Source organism: Salmo salar, chromosome ssa01 (genome assembly GCF_905237065.1).
Source record: "Salmo salar chromosome ssa01, Ssal_v3.1, whole genome shotgun sequence".
Classification (NCBI taxonomy): domain Eukaryota; kingdom Metazoa; phylum Chordata; class Actinopteri; order Salmoniformes; family Salmonidae; genus Salmo; species Salmo salar.
In genome coordinates this window covers 19,602,049-19,619,752 of record NC_059442.1, presented here as the reverse complement: position 1 = coordinate 19,619,752, position 17,704 = coordinate 19,602,049, and the positions used below count along the sequence as shown (strand labels likewise).

At 43.4% G+C, this 17,704-nt stretch overlaps 1 protein-coding gene across 1 annotated transcript in view; it reads left to right on the top strand.

The window, feature by feature from the left end:
* Positions 1–7,711: 7,711 nt before the first annotated feature.
* The window catches only part of LOC106571989 (transcription regulator protein BACH2), a 53,026-nt gene continuing 43,033 nt past the window's right edge, over positions 7,712–17,704 (top strand). Inside the window, exon 1 of the mRNA XM_014145706.2 lies at positions 7,712–8,013. The gene's annotated coding sequence lies outside the window, so the exon portion shown is untranslated. The remainder of the gene's footprint in view (positions 8,014–17,704) is intronic.

Below are 17,704 nucleotides of genomic sequence, written 5' to 3'. Positions count from 1 at the left end.
TGAAAAAGCTAGCCTTAGCTTTTCTAACTGCCTGTGTATATTTGTTCCTAACTTCCCTGAAAGGTTGCATATCACGGGGGCTATTCGATGCTAATGCAGAACGCCACAGAATGTTTTTGTGCTGGTCAAGGGCAGACAGGTCTGGAGTGAACCAAGGACTATATCTATTCCTAGTTCTACATTTTTTGAGTGGGGCATGCTTATTTAAGATGGTGAGGAAGGCACTTTTAAAGAATAGCCAGGCATCATCTACTGACGGGATGAGGTCATTGTCATTCCAGGTCGATTAGAAAGGCCTGCTCGCAGAAGTGTTTTAGGGAGCATTTGACAGTGATGAGGGGTGGTCGTTTGGTCGCAGACCCATTACGGATGCAGGCAATGAGGCAGTGATCACTGAGATCTTGAATGAAAACAGCAGAGGTGTATTTGGAGGGCGAGTTAGTTAGGATGACATCTATGAGGGTGCCTGTGTTTACAGATTTGGGGTTGTACCTGGTAAGTTCCATGATAATTTGTGTGAGATTGAGGGCATCAAGCTTAGATTGTAGGATGGCTGGGGTGTTAAGCATGTCCCAGTTTAGGTCACCTAGTAGCACGAGCTCAGAAGATAGATGGGGGGCAATCAATTCACATATGGTATCGAGGGCACAGCTGGGGGCCGAGGGAGGTCTATAGCAAGCGACAACACTTGTTTCTGGAAAGGTGACTAGTGACTAACATGACTGGCTTGTGTTGGCTAAGAAGACTGATGATCTCACTCTCCGTCATTCCTGGCATTCCTGTTACAAGCTAACTACTGTGAAAATATAGTTAAAGTATGAAACCTACTACAGTATCTTCATCACATGGAGCATTCACTTGTTTCTTTCCTGTAAATGTTATATTTTTCTCTGGAAGGTAAATGTGTGGCTACAGTATGATGAGCTGCCTGACATTAACCTGAGGGATATACCCTGCATGGTGAATATGCTTTGTCTTTAACCCTTACATTGACTTGTTTCCGAGTATGATGTTATATCCAAAAATGACAACATTATTTTGTGAAGTATGTATGATAGATATTGTGTTCATACTTTTTGCAAAACCAATTTACTTGAAAGTGTGTCATGTCCTGACCATAGTAAGATGTGATTTTCTATGGTAGAGTAGGTCAGGGTGTGACAGGGGGTGTTATGTGTTTTAGTTCTAGTTTTTCTATTTCTATGTTTTTTTTGGGGGGGGTTGATCTCCAATTGGAGGCAGCTCGTCCTCGTTACCTCTGAACGGAGATCATATTTAAGTAAGGGTTTTTCTTCTTGGGTTTTGTGGGTGATTATCTTTTGAGTAGTGTTTGTTTCTCTCTGCATCATGGTTTGTTGTTTTGTAAATCCAGTTATTTATGTTTTGCAAAGTTTCACGGAATTAATAAAATGTGGCACTACAACCACGCTGCACTTTGGTCCGATCCTTTCGACAGCCGTGACAGAATCACCCGCCACCAAGGGACCAAGCAGCGCGATATGGACCTCTGGACATTTGAGGAGATAAGGAGGAGAATATCCAGGGCTTTGGAGGATTTAAGGGCAGGAGAAGAGTGCCTCCCAGGGGACCAGGTATTGGACAGATATCGAAGCCTGCCGGGGAAGAACGAGAGAGGCAGCCCGCAAATAATTTTTTGGGGGGGCACACGGGTAGTTTGGCGGGGTCAGGGGTGAGACCTGAGCCAACTCCCCGTGCTTACCGTGGGGAGCGTGTGACGGGGCAAGCACCGTGTTATGCGGTGATGCGCACTGTGTCGCCAGTGCACACTCACAGGCCGGTGCGATCTGTGCCCGCACCTTGCACTTGTCGAGTTGGGTTGAGCATCCAGCAAAGATGGTTGTGTCAGCAATAAGCTCCAGACCTCCAGTGCGCCTCCACGGCCCAGTATACCCTGTGCCTGCCCCACGTACCCGGCCTTCAGTGAGTCTATCCAGCCTGGTTTGTCCTGTGCCTGCTCCTCGCACTCGCCCTGAGGTGCGTGTTACCAGTCTGGCGCCACCTATGCCAGTCCCACGCATCAGGCCTCCAGTGCGCCTCCACAGCCCAGTACGTCCTGTGCCTGCTTCTCACACTCTCCCTCCAGTGCGCCTCCATAGCCCAGTACGTCCTGTGCATGTTCCTCGCACTCTCCCTCCAGTGTGCCTCCATAGACCAGTACTGCCGGTGCCTGCTCTGAGCACCCGGTCCTCAATGCGACTCTCCAGTCCGGTGACGAGAAAAGCCTCCAGTGATAATCTATGGTCCGAAGCCTGTAGAGATGATCCATGGCACGAAGCCTCCAGTGATGATCCATGGCCCGAAGCCTGTAGGGATGTTCCATGGCACGAAGCCTCCAGAGGTAATCCATGGCCCAGAGCCTGTAGGGATAATCCATGGCAAGAAGCCTGTAGGGATTATCCATGGTCCGGAGCCTTTAGGGATAATCCATGGCAAGAAGCCTGTAGGGATGATCCATGGCCCGGAGCCTGTAGAGATTATCCATGGCACGAAGCCTCCAGTGATGATCCATGGCGCGGAACCTGTATTGATGATCCATGGCACAAAGCCTCCAGTGATGATCCATGGCGCGGAACCTGTAGTGATGATCCATGGTACGGAGCCTGCAGCGACACTCCCCAGTCCAGAACCTCCTGAGACGCTCCCCAGTCCAGAGCCTCCTGAGACGCTCCCCAGTCCGGAGCCTCCAGCGACGCTCCCCAGTCCGGAGCCTCCAGCGACGCTCCCCAGTCCGCTCCCCAGTCCGGAGCCTCCAGCGACGCTCCCCAGTCCGGAGCCTCCAGCGACGGCCTGCAGCCCAGAGCCTCAAGCGGCGGCCTGCAGCCCAGAGCCTCCAGCGGCGGCCTGCAGCCCAGAACCTCCAGCAATGATCTACAGTCCGGTTCTTTCGACGAAGATACACGGTCAGGTGGTAATAAAGCAGTAGGATCAGCGGGTGGAGCGGGGAGTACGCACCGGAGCCGCCTCCTCTGCGGAGGTTAAGGTTATGTGGACTGCATTTGAGCCGCCATAGACAATTGCCACCCTCCCTTTGTTTTGTTGTTTCTTTTGTTTTAGGTGCATTCGGAGTCTGCACCTTTGGGGGGGGGGGGTACTGTCACGTCCTGACCATAGTAAGATGTGATTTTCTATGGTAGAGTAGGTCAGGGCGTGACAGGGGGTGTTTTGTGTTTTTCTATGTTTTCTATTTCTATGTTTTAGTTCTAGTTTTTCTATTTCTATGTTGGGTTTTTTGTGGTTGATCTCCAATTGGAGGCAGCTGGTCCTCGTTACCTCTGATTGGAGATCATATTTAAGTAGGGGTTTTTCTTCCTGGGTTTTGTGGGTGATTATCTTTTGAGTAGTGTTTGTTTCTCTCTGCGTCACGGTTTGTTGTTTTGTAAATTCAGTTATTTATGTTTTGCAAAGTTTCACGGATTTAATAAAATGTGGAACTACAACCATGCTGCACTTTGGTCCGATCCTTTCGACAGCCGTGACAGTGTTTCAATAGTTAACATCATATTTCAGTAGCTTGATTAGGTCAAAATTGGAGTATGATAATCTTGGATGCAATAATTTGATATGGTTGTTCAATTTCAAGTTCTTTGTATGAATGCTTCCATACAATCATTCACACTTCAACAAAACATTTGGACAGAGTTTGAACCCAAGGCCCCACCCACCAACCTGCCCACGCAGGAATGTAGCCTACATGTTTCCATCAAGAAAAATAACAAGCTTGTCTGTCACTGCTGTGTCATCTGTAATCTCTCCTTTAAAAAGAAAGGAGTAGAGGAAACGAGGGAATTGACAGTATGGTTTGGTGACAGACTAATTCCTCAAAGCCCCCCAGTGTGGCTAAGCCTAGTCCTCCACTTCCTTTTATCGAGAGCTCTCCTATTTTCTTTCACTTGCAGAAATGTCTTGTTCAATATCAGGTCATGTTCAAACGTAGGCAATGGTCTCCTGTTGTTTAGTTTTCTGAGAGCCTTGTCAGTTTGACTGTGTGTAGTTGTGACTCCCTGTCTATTTTGTCTGCAGTATCTGTTGTAGAAATGCATTGTTGGCAGTAGCGTATATGGGACATGACTAGCAAAGCAAAATCTGTGTTTCTTCCTTGTCAATTTTACACTGCATTTAAAGCATAGGTAAATTGTGTGATTATCCCCATCACTGGCTCCTTGCATTACCACTTTGTACATCATTTCCTGCTGTTGAGCAGATAGAATCAGCTTTGGTTATTTATACCACTTGACATTGAGAATGTGGGCTGATCTGAATACCACCCAGGGAAAATAAATGGGCTCCAGGAGCAGCAAGTCTGTGGCAACCTGATAAAACGTAATAGCTTGCCAGCTCCTTGGGGATCTGCTGTCTCTATATTATAAATCACGCTCTCTCTGCCTGACTAATGCAGCCTCCCTACTGGACCAATAGTCCTATGTTTCTGCATAATGCAGAGGAGAGGACACTCTCTCAACCTCTGAATCATATGTCTAATTATGTAACATATGGCCATAAATGATGAATGAAATTATGATTGTCTATAATTGATCATTCATATGAAATGTACCTCTGTTGTTTGTCCAGGTGAGATTCTTGTTCTGGTGGAGACTCACACATTCTGTCTAATAGCCTGGAACAATTATCTTGAAATATGTTGTCTGGATGTTTCACTGTGGGTGACTAAAGCCTTGTTCACAGGCCTTAATGATCAAAGGCTTAATGCTCAAATGCTCAGTTTTGTTGTTGAAATCCGTTTTGGAATACTGACTGCCCAAACTGCAAGTGACTAAATCTGGTTGGTGTGTGTTCAGCCAGCAGTCATTTGTTTACATGGCTACGCTAATTGTCATGGCGGGTGTGTGCGCAGTGGTCTAGGATGATTGGTTGTGGTGCTCATGCTTCCCATCGCTCAGAAGTGAGGTAGCTAGCAAGCTAATACGTTGACAACATTGCCATGGATGTTTCCCAGTTGCTTTAGGTGTTCAAAATCACAGTGTAAGAACACTTTTAAAGCCTCAAAGGATACGTTGATCCAATTTTCAAAACAAGCCACAGCAGTCAACTAGCTAGCTAAGCAGCTGTTTAGCTCTCTAGCATTCACTAATTTGTCTGTAAATAATTAACAAGTTAGTTAGCTAGCTACCACATGTTCTTGTCAAACTGTGAACAGAGTAGCTAGCAAGCAACAAGATATGCCAAATAGCAGTCTAAAAACCACTTGAGAGCAAATAAATCAGTTGCATGGCCAGGAATCTGATTTATAATCTGATTTCAAACCACTTAAGAAGGAGGTTTGAAATGTGGTTTGAAATATCGGATTCCTTGTGCTTTTTGGCTGTTCAGACTGCAGGAAGCAGAACAGATTTGAATTGGATATGAAAAACAATTTAAGTCACTTCAAACTGCCAATGACACTATGATTTTGAACATTCAAAGCAACTGGGTAACGTCCATGGCAGGCCTTTTTGTCACCTTAGCTTGCTACATAACTTCTGAGTGTTGATAGGGAACAGGAGCACCACCACCAATCTGCCTAGACCACCGCGCCAAGGGGCCAGGGTTCCAGTCTAGAAGCACGGTTTCGACTGCTCCTACAGTTTTGCTTCCGAACTGCAGAAGACAATTTCCATAGACGACCAAAGAGAAGTCAGATTTGAAAATTGCTAATAAGACATTATAGTCATCACCTTTGTGCACATAACATCCAAATAATTGTCTCTGAGGATTATTTTTTGGGACAGAACTACCGAGTTCCTTGGCTAAGATGGAAGAACCTGCCAGAAGGACAACAGTCTCCACAGAACTTCACCTATCTGGGCTTTGTGGGAGAGTGGCCAGACGGAAGCCACTCCTAATAAAAAGGCACATGACAGCACACCTGGAGTTTGCAAAAAGGCACCTGAAAGACTCTGAGATCATAAGGCAAAAGATTCTGTGGTCTGAGACCAAACATTTACTATTTGGCCTCAATGAAAAGCGCAATGTCTGGAGAAAACCAGGCACAGCTCATCACTCGTCTAACACCATCCCTACTGTGAAGCATGGTCGTGGGAGTATCATGCTATGGGGATACTGGGAGACTGGCAATGTTTGAGGGAACAATGAATGGATTTAAATACAGGGAAATCCTTGATGAGAAGCTGCTTCAGAGTGCAAACGACGTTAGACTGGGGGCAAAGATTTATGTCCCAACAGGACAATGACCCCAAGCATAGAGCCAAAGAAATGCTGGAATGGCTTCAGAACAAGAATGTGAAAGTCCTTGAGTGGCCAAGCCAAAGCCCTGAATTTAATCCCATAGGAAATCTGTGGAAAGACATGAACATTGCTGTTCACTGATGCTTCCCATCTAATTTAACAGAGCTTGAGAAAATCTGCAAGGAAGAATAGAAGAAAATTCCTAAAACAACCAGATGTGCAAAGCTGATACAGACATACCCAAGACGATTCAAAGCTGTAATCGCCTCCAAAGGTGTAATCGCCGCTTCTACAATGTATTGACTCAGGGGTGTGAATACTTATATAAATTCGATATTTCTGTATTTCATTTTTAATACATTTGCAAACATTTCTAAAAACATATTTTCACTTTGTCATTATGGAGTATTGTGTGTAGATGGGTGAGAAAAAACAGATATTTAATCAATTTGAATTCTGGCTATAACACAACAAAATGTGGAATAAATCAAGCGGTATGAAAACTTTCTGAAGACACTGTAAATGTCTTACCTGTGATGAAACGTTTTCATACATAGCTAAGTGTGGCCTACCGGATCCCCACATTTCCAACTCTCCCACACCGAATAGCCTGAAGCTACAGGGCTCATATTGCAGGCTCTGTTTCTCTACTGGGGAGCATTGCAAACCATAGGTTTGGATATTTTACCAGGTTACATGTACATTGAATAACACAGCAGCTTTTCTGAATGTTTGATAAGTTCTGTATAACATAAAATCGAAGACAAAGTCAGCTATTTTACAATGGGGCTCAATGGGAAAGAATGTCTGTTTTCCCCAATTTGTGGGTGTGGTCGAAGGGAATTCATTTTTATGATGTGAATATTGACTCAGAGTAGGGTTTGGCCGGGGTAGGCCGTCATTGTAAATAAGAAATTGTTCTTAACTGACTTGCCTAGTTAAATAAAGTTTTTTTAAAAAATGCAATAAAAGGCTGGAGACTGTTCAGTCAGTCAAGGATGAGATTATGCTTTCAGCGTCCTAGGTGTAGGCTAACAGGGATGTGAATGAGTCTGAAGAGCATCTACTCAAGGGGAAGCTGATGATGTGTACTATGGGATTGTTTTTCTCTGAGTGATGATAATCAGTTAATGGGGGGTTAGTAATAAATGTCATAAGTGAGATGGAATATTCTTAAATTATGCTGTCAAAATATAGTGTTTCTTTTTTTATGTCTTCGGGTTGGCATGATGATATGCATCCAGAGGGTGTTATTTTAGCCTATTGATGGTGGTTCAAAGGATCATCATTTGTAGGCTCTTCATTATCCTCTAGCCATTCTCCCGTTCCTCGCTCCGCGGTGAATCACACACATCTATAATAATAACGGAATTTACGGTGACATGGTTGCAAAGGCAATTCACCAATCCAAAATGCGCCCACCATTTGGAGTAAAATTTCAAATGTACGGAGGCTGTGGTGTAATTTCTGCACAGCGCAATGTTGTGAATGAGGGACAGGGTGACGTCAGCGCTCGAATGTCAACAATGTAGAGCTGGGCGGAAGCATTTCATACGAGGGATACTAACAGCAGAGGAAGCTGCACGCTGTTTTTCAAAGAGACAAAAACGATAACATTCACTTAAGAGCAGTCGTAACACATATTAGGCATAACCACGCGTTATACGTTATAATACGAAATATTGATGACTATTGCTAAACACGCGCTTTCAGCACTTTGGAGTGGGTGCTGCTGAAGTCACCATGTGGAATCAATCTAATTTGTAAGACCGACGGAGCGCTGACGTGCAAGAAAACAGGAAAGTTAAGGTGAGCTTATTACTGTTTTGTTACCTAGGCCTATATCTAATTACATTATGGCTTTGGTTTAGAGTGCGCCCTTTCCCCTTTATTGCATTTTCCCATTTGCAGTGATTTTTAGATGCTGATGTATTACATTTCTTATACATTTGTTGATATAAAATCGTAAATATGCATGCATAACATAATTATGCATGGGGACGCTTGTGTTTTGTTGTTTAATTATCATCTTAGCGCACCAATAGCCTTTGTTTCGCTATAAATACATTGAGGTGGTCTTCCCATTGCGCAGAACGGTGACAGTGCGCTTTGTTGTGCAGGGAATGTTTTCGAACGAGGCTGAGTGGTCGCTGCATGGTCAATATGACATGTTAAGGGCACTGTCATTTTGCGGAAAGCGGGAGTAGAGCGGGACAAAGGATCTCATCGAGTAGCTCGTATTCCCGCCATTGGCCGCTATAGAAAGACATTTCTAGTGACTTGGAATAATGCAGTGTTGATTTTAACGCACAAAACGGTAAATAGATTGCACATGGACATGTTTTGTGCTTGCTAGATGTCAGTAAACCGCTGTGATATGCTCAGCTATTGAAATAGGCTACTATAAGAATTTCCATAGAGAACTGTGTCACGGCTAGATGTCGCTCTGCTCCCCACGTGTTAGGCTACAAACACCAATTACAGCTGACAATAAGTCTTTAACAAATGCAGATGAATGCCTGATTTCTATTTATACTTTTTTGAATTACTGATTGAATGACCTAATGTTTCTATGGATTGATTGAAATTGTATTGAATATAATGGATTTAGTTTCAGTGCCATGCATGAACCTCAATGTTCCTCTTGGTCTACCCCTTCTGGCCATCTAATAATATTGTAATCTTTCAATCTGAAATGTGGTGTCACTCCCTGCCCTGTTTTTTGCATCTGATCTTAATAAGGTCATTTGCTTTACCTTATCTTTCCTTGTTTAAGGTCTCACATGATGGGGAAAGGGTGACTGGGTGCACCAGTAACTCAAATACTTGAGTTACTGGATTCCCGGGAAGCAGACTTACATCATTGTTTTGAAGGGAATTTGCCTCAAATGAACCTACCTGTTTCATATTACCTCACTATTCTAAACAATATTCTCAGCAACTTAACTAATAAACCACAAATTCTACTGTAAAATGTAATGTTGTAAATACAGCAGGCATAAAAAACAGAGAAAAGAGAGAAAGAGCGACAGAGAAAAGAGAAAGAGAGAAAGTGACAGAACATAATGAGAGAGAGAGAGCGAGAGAAAGCGAGAGAGAACATATTGAGAGAGAGAGAGAGAGAGAATACAACCCATATTTATGTTTATTTATTTTCCCTTTTGTACTTTAACTATTTGCACATAGCTACTAAACTGTAAATAGACATAATATGACATTTGAAATGTCTTTATTATTTTGGAACTTCCGTGAGTGTAATGTTTACTGTTAATTTGTATTGTTTATTTCACTTTTGTTTATTATCTACTTCACTTGCTTTGGCAATGTTAACATATGTTTCCCATGCCAATAAAGCCAATGAATTGAATTGAGCGAGAGAGAGAACGCATCAAGGTGCATAAAGGAGGGAAAGCTGAAGATAGCGAGAGTCCAGAAAGAGAGAGAAAATGAAAGCAATAGATGGAGAGAGAGGGACATTCATCCTTCTCTCCACAGTTTGGTCCGGCGCTAAGGCGCCCCCAGAGACAGTCTGTCCTTATCACCTTGGACGGGTTGATGGGAGTAGTAAAGGGGAGAGGAGGCAAGGCGTAGCTCCAATCGCTTTTCCTGCACCTCAGCAAACCTCTCAGACGAACGGGAATCCTGATACACCCTCAGTCACACCCTACGCTTGACTTTCACTACACTGTACACTGTAAATTATACATGCCCTCACAGTATTGTCTGTACTCTACATACTAAGGGGATGTGCTTCAAAACTGCCTGCCAGACAGTGTGTGGAAGAATAACATATGAGGTGATGTCTCATATTGATAGATTCTGTAGTAAAATGCCAGATGTCTTTCTCTGGTTGGGTTGAATCCAATGCATTGGTTTCACTGTCTGCATCACAAAGACCTTATCCCTCTCTGTGTGACAGCACTGAGAAACACCTCACAGTCCTTCACCATACATAATGTAAGAAATTAGATATGCAGGATGCCCTCCTCAGAAAGATAGCCTTCTGAGGATTTTTTTTCCCCACTATAGATATAGATTTATCAGTATACTGTATCTCTATTTTGGAGGTGACACTAGATGACCCAACAAAGGACCACAACAACCAGTGGATCTTCTTCTGCCAATCCCCATTCCCAGTCAGTTCCCATCACCCCCTCACGTACTGTACTGCCTACCCCCATTCAATTCCCCTTTGGTTGTACCTTTCCCTTGTGATGTACAGTGTCTCTGTACTCTTTATCTCTGTACTTGAACTTGGATGACTCGGGGACAGTGTATTTGGAGGGAGGCTAACTTTAAGGCCGTCCCAGTGGGGATAGGGTGTTTATGTGGTGAGGAGAGGGGATCTGTAGCTTCAACCTCATTCTGAATGGACCTGGCCTGGGTCAAGAAATGTATGCTTTAGTTGGTTGTTGAACCAGGACTGTTCTCTCATTAACAGACAATACTTGAGCTACCCAAGAAGTGTTGTGTGAAAACAAACAGAAAATGTGTTGATTTGTACAGAAGTTGTGTATAATTTTCTCTGTCGGTATAGAAAATCCCTGTCTGATTGCTTGTGTGTGTGTGGTTGTGGCTCCCATCTTGGCTCTAATACACTGGGGTGCAACCAGTGGTGGCAGGCACACTGACAAGGTGATGAGGTATTCTGAGCCACCAGTGGAATCTGGTCACATACAAACACACACACACTTGCACACACAGACGGACATAGACACACAGGCGGACGAACACACACAAAACACCCTCTGGCAATCTCCTCACATGACGGAGCTAAAATGAAAATAGACCAGCATTCAGTTCAGCCAGTCCTAGTTATTCAGTTTACCATCAGTGACTCAATATGCTGCCACAAAATATACAGACGCAATCCACAGCCTACACTCTGTATACCAAGGGTCTCCAACCCTGTTCCTGGAGAGCTACCCTCGTGTAGGTTTTCGCTCCAACCCCAGTTGTAACTAACCTGGTTCAGCTTATCAACCAGATAATTATTACAATCAGGTGGATTAGGGTTGGAGTGAAAACCTACAGGACCGTAGCTCTCCAGGAACAGGGTTGGAGAGCCCTGCTATACAGTATGTGACTGTCAAAATGCTTCTGTGAGATTTATTTGCTTTTCTGTAAGCTGTCCACAAATCTACAGTGTGTTGCTGATGTGACAAAAAACTAAACCTTGCACATGACTTTTCCTACAAGCACTGACTTTCCTCATTATTGAGGAAAAATGTGCTTACGACGACTGTGCTATGTGGTTGTATCACCTAGCTATCTTAAGATGCATGCACTAACTGTAAGTTGCTCTTGATAACAGCGTCTGCTTAATGTCTGAAATGTAAATGACAAGGCAGTGAGAAGTTACAAGTGAATCCTGTTATTGTACTGAGACAGTGACAATATGCCTCCGTACATACACAGCGCAGGAAGTGTGTTTCACACCTTCCTTCTCCTCCCAACCACCTGTATGCCGGTCACAGGATGCAAACCGCCAACCAGAACCTGAACACCTCACACTCACTCACTCAAAGTCACTGAAGTAGAACACACGCCACACTTGATACAATTATATCCTCCTTAAGGCGTATTGTCAAAGCTCAATCTTGCTCCACAAATCTATGGTGTGTTGCTGATATGATAAAAAAGCAAAACATTGCACTTGACTTTTCCAACAAGCACCAACTAGGGCTGTGGCGGTCATGAAATTCTGTCAGCTGGTTATTGTCATGCAAAAGACTTCCGGTCTCAAGGTAATTGACCGTTAATTAACATAAACATGTTTAGCATCTCTAGGCTCCACTCATACAAGCAGCAAACAATCCTCTGATGCACGCCATTGTAACATCTACATTTTAAAAAGTCTAATAAGTCAATTGAATATACACCATCACAATAAATTCATTATTTATTTTAGGCAGGTCTAAAGAAACATTATGATATGAAGAAAATGTATTTCAGAAGAACAGAATATGAGTTGGCCTACTGTATGTTATCTGGTTATGTACCATGCCATAGGCTGTAGGCTTGTTCATTTAGCAGGCAAGATATGCTTATAAGTCCCATGCCATTATTTTATATTATATAATTTTATAGTAAGAAGAATATATTTGGACAGCTGAATAAAATAGAATGGATATATTTCCCATTCCGGAGTGAGAGTGTGCGCATATGAAGTGGCTATGTTGAGCGTAAAAGGGATCATTTGAAACAGGTCCTATATGCTAGATTTAGAGTTATTTGGCATCTTTAGTTGTGAATGATACAAACCTTAGAATGCATTAGAAATCAAAATATATACTGTATGGGCTGCATGATGTGACTACAGGCTATTGATGATTTCAGAAAATCGCAAAAAAAAGCTTGCTCTCTGTTCCTTACCTCAGGCTGCACACACTGTTCTCTCATCAAGAGATCATATTTTCACCTATCAGACTATTCTCAATTTAATCTTGTCTTTACTAATATGTAAAATTAGTTTAGATTTATACTGAAGAAAAATATAAACAGAACATGTAAAGTGTTGTTCCCATGTTTCATGAGCTGAAATAAAAGATCCCAGAAATGTTCCATAATCACAAAAAGCTTATTTCTCTCAAATGTTGTGCACAAATTTGTTTACATCCCTGTTAGTGTGCATTTCTCCTTTGCCAAGATAATCCATCCACCTGACAGGTGTGGCATATCATGAAGCTGGTTAAAAAGAATGATCATTACACAGGTGCACGTTGTGCTGGGGACAATAAAAGGCCACTCCAAAATGTGCCGTTGTCACACAACACAATGCCACAGATGTGTCAAGTTTTGAGGGAGCGTGCAATTTGCATGCTGACTGCAGAAATGTTCACCAGAGCTGTTGCCAGAGAATTGAATGTTCATTTCTCTACCATAAACTGCCTCCAACATCGTTTTAGAGAATTTGGCAGTATGTCCAACCGGCCTCACAACCGCAGACCACGTGTAACCACGCCAGCCAAGGACCTCCACATCTGGCGTCTTCACCTGCGGGATCGTCTGAGACCAGCCTCCCGGACAGCTGATGAAACTGAGGAGTATTTCTGTCTAATAAAGCCCTTTTGTGGGGAAAAACTCAATCTGATTGGCTGGGCCTGACTCCCCACCGACGGCTGCGTCATGTGAAATCCGTAGATTAATGCCTAATTAATTTATTTCAGTTAACTGATTTACTTATATGAACTGTAACTCAGTAAAATCGTTGAAGTTGTTACATGTTGCATTTATATTTTTGATCGGTATAGAATGGTCCATTATCAAATGGGCAAGAACAGGGGCAATTTGAAAAATACATGTTATACATATGCACTGGAATAGCGAATGGAGGCCACTTTCTTGCCGGTAAGTTTTTCACTCATGTTGGGTGGGCTACTCCGGTAATTTCGCTGTGCCACAGGTGATATTCCACCCAAACTCTATTCTCCCAATGGGCTCTGTTCTTGCAACTACCCCGTGCTTAATTTGTGAAACCAAGTGAAATATGTTCGGGAACATCGGTAGTAACATGTTTTCACAACGAAGCATATTTAATTTAACTGTTGACAGCCCCTCTGCGTGCTGGAGAAAGGAATGAAGGAGAGAGGTGAAGAGATGGAAACTCATGGTGGTGAGATATTCTGTAGCTAAAGGTAATGTGCCAGTCTATTAATTATGACATTTTATAAAAATGCCATATTACTAGGCAATTCAAAATCTAAAACAAATTCACTATAATTGTAGGCTTTATTTGCATTAGATGAATTTAGGCCAGACCAATTATGTACCAAAGATATCTTAAATCAGTAATATGTTTTTCTGACATGTGTAATATGCTGTTGGCTATGTATTGTATAAAGGCACAATCATTATTTTAATTCAGGGTTTTTTTCGGACTTGGGCTCATATATGGTATGGGCCTATGCTTATGCATAAGCTCTAATTTGCATATGGGTGTTTTGAATGAATCATTACCTTAGAAAGCACTGTCCATTTAGTTGTTAGGCTTTGAAACAACCTCCACAAGAACCATATTTTCTACTCAGTTTCAACCGGTTAAACTTCTTTCTTCAAATTGATAGATCACAGGAAGGTGAGTTTTAAAAGCACATACTGTTTTGATGACCAGTGTTTGATGTGATTTTCATTTGCATTGACAATAGAGCCCTGAGTACCAGGCCATTAGAACCTGATGGAGGGACAATAGAGCCCTCAGTACCAGACCATTAGGACCTGATGGAGGGACAATAGAGCCCTCAGTACCAGACCATTAGGACCTGATGGAGGGACAATAGAGCCCTGAGTACCAGGCCATTAGGACCTGATGGAGGGACAATAGAGCCCTCAGTACCAGACCATTAGGACCTGATGGAGGGACAATATAGCCCTGAGTACCAGGCCATTAGGACCTGATAGAGGGACAATAGAGCCCTGAGTACCAGGCCATTAGGACCTGATGGAGGGACAATATAGCCCTGAGTACCAGGCCATTAAGACCTGATGGAGGGACAATAGATCCCTGAGTACCAGACCATTAGGACCTGATGATTGCTAGCAAGTTGGGTAGGCTACTACTAAGGCATGTCCAGAGTGCATTAGCGGAGATTACCGTGATTCAACGGTCATGTAGAATTTTACTGTGGTCATGTCTCTTGACTGCCGGTGTGGCGGTAATACGATCATCGTAACAGCCCTAGCACTGACTTTGCTGATAAGTTCTTTATTGAGGAAAAATGTGCTTACCACTACTGTGATATGTGATTGCATCACCTAGCTATCTTAGGATGCATGCACTAACTGTAAGTTGCTCTTGATAAGAGCGTCTGCTAAATGACTAAAATGTACATGTGTGGCTTGTGTTCTACTTCAGTGACTTTGAGTGAGTGAGTGTGAGGTGTTCAGGTTCTGGTTGGCGGTTTGCATCCTGTGACCGGCATACAGGTGGTTGGGAGGAGAAGGAAGGTGTGAAACACACTTCCTGCGCTGTGTATGTACGGAGGCATATTGTCACTGTCTCTCAGTAAAATAACAGGATTCACTTGTAACTTCTCACTGCCTTGTCATTTACATTTCAGACATTAAGCAGATGCTGTTATCAAGAGCAACTTACAGTTAGTGCATGCATCTTAAGATAGCTAGGTGATACAACCACATAGCACAGTCGTCGTAAGCACATTTTTCCTCAATAATGAGGAAAGTCAGTGCTAGTAGGAAAAGTCATGTGCAAGGTTTAGTTTTTTGTCACATCAGCAACACACTGTAGATTTGTGGACAGCTTACAGAAAAGCAAATAAATCTCACAGAAGCATTTTGACAGTCACATACTGTATAGCAGGGCTCTCCAACCCTGTTGCTGGAGAGCTACGGTCCTGTAGGTTTTCACTCCAACCCTAATCCACCTGATTGTAATAATTAGCTGGTTGATAAGCTGAACCAGGTTAGTTACAACTGGGGTTGGAGCGAAAACCTACACGAGGGTAGCTCTCCAGGAACAGGGTTGGAGACCCTTGGTATACAGAGTGTAGGCTGTGGATTGCGTCTGTATATTTTGTGGCAGCATATTGAGTCACTGATGGTAAACTGAATAACTAGGACTGGCTGAACTGAATGCAGGTCTATTTTCATCTTAGCTCCATCATGTGAGAACATCGCCAGAGGGTGTTTTGTGTGTGTGTGTGTGTGTGTGTGTGTGTGTGTGTGTGTGTGTGTGTGTGTGTGTGTGTGTGTGTGTGTGTGTGTGTGTGTGTGTGTGTGTGTGTGTGTGTGTGTGTGTGTGTGTTTGTTTGTGTGTGAGACTGTCTTTGTGTTTGTGTCCGTATTTGTGTATGTGGGTGTGTGTGGCTCAGAATACCTTATCACCTTGTCAGTGTGCCTGCCACCAATGGTTACTATCCAGTGTGTAAGAGCCTAGATGAGAGCCAGATGCCTGTCTGGAACCACCACACAAACACACACACATATGCAGTCAGACATGGGAAAATGGCTAGTTATGGCTGAAAGAAAAGCTCAGTGCCAGGACACGGCTCATTATAGACCGGGCAGGAGCTACTGGTCCTGTGCCAGCAGGGATTTTCTATACCGCACAGAGAAAACTATACACAACTTCAGTACAAATCTTTTTCTTTTTTTAGTCTGTTTGTTTTCACACAGTCCTGGTTAAACAAACAAATAAGTCACCGTGTCTGCCTTGTGCATACATTTCTTGACCCAGGCCAGGTCCGTTCAGAATGAGGTTGAAGCTACAGATCCCTTCTCCTCACCACATAAACACCCTATCCCCACTGGGACGGCCAGAAGCTTCTAAAGCCATGACATAATTTTCATGACTGGAATTTTCCAGGCTGTTTAAAGGCACAGTCAACTTAGTGTATGTAAACTTCTGACCCACTGGAATTGTGATACAGTGAATTATAAGTGAAATAATCTGTCTGTAAACAATTGTTGGAAAAATGACTTGTGTCATGCAGAAAGTAGATGTCCAAACTGACTTGCCAAAACTATAGTTTGTTATCAATAAATTTGTGGAGTGGTTGAAAAACGAGTTTTAATGACTCCAACCTAAGTGTATGTAAACTTCCGACTTCAACTGTATTTGCACTGGTGACAGACAATACTGCGAACATGAAGGCTGCTTGGGCTAAAGTGGAGGAGTCCTACCCTCACATCACACTAATTGGCCGTGCTGCTCATGCATTGTATCTGCTCCTCGAGGACATAATGGCACTGAAAACAATGGATAGACTCCACAAGAGAGCCAAGGAAATGGTTAGGTATGTGAAGAGTCATCAAGTTATAGCAGCAATCTACCTCACCAAGCAAAGTGGGAAAAATAAGAGCACCACATTGAAGCTGCCCAGCAACACCCGTTGGGGTGATGTTGTCATCATGTTTGACAGTCTCCAGGAGGGGAAGGAGTCTCTCCAAGAAATGGCCATATCACAGTCTGCCGATATGGACAGCCCCATCAAGAGAATCCTCCTGGATGTTGTATTTTGGGAGAGAGTGGTAAGCAGCCTGAAACTCCTGAAACTTATAGCAGTAGCCATGGCATGGATTGAGAGAGACAATGTCATCCTGTCTGATGTTTAGACTCTGCTTGCAGATGTAAGAGAAGAAATCCATACTGCCCTGCCCACTTCACTGTTGTTCCAAGCAGAGAAAACTGCAGTTCTGAAATACATCAACAAGCGTGAAGACTTCTGCCTGAAGCTCATACATGCCGCAGCGTACACGTTGGACCCCAAGTATGCTGGCAAGAGCATCCTGTCTGGTGCAGAGATCAACAAGGCCTATGGTGTCATCACTACCGTGTCTCGACACCTTGGCCTGGATGAGGACAAGGTTCTTGGCAGTCTGGCGAGGTACACTTCCAAGCAAGGGCTTTGGGATGGAGATGCGATATGGCAGTCGTGCCAACATATCTCATCAGCCACCTGGTGGAATGGACTTTGTGGATCTGAGGCTCTTTCCCCTGTTGCCTCCATCATCCTCCAAATCCCACCAACATCAGCCACCT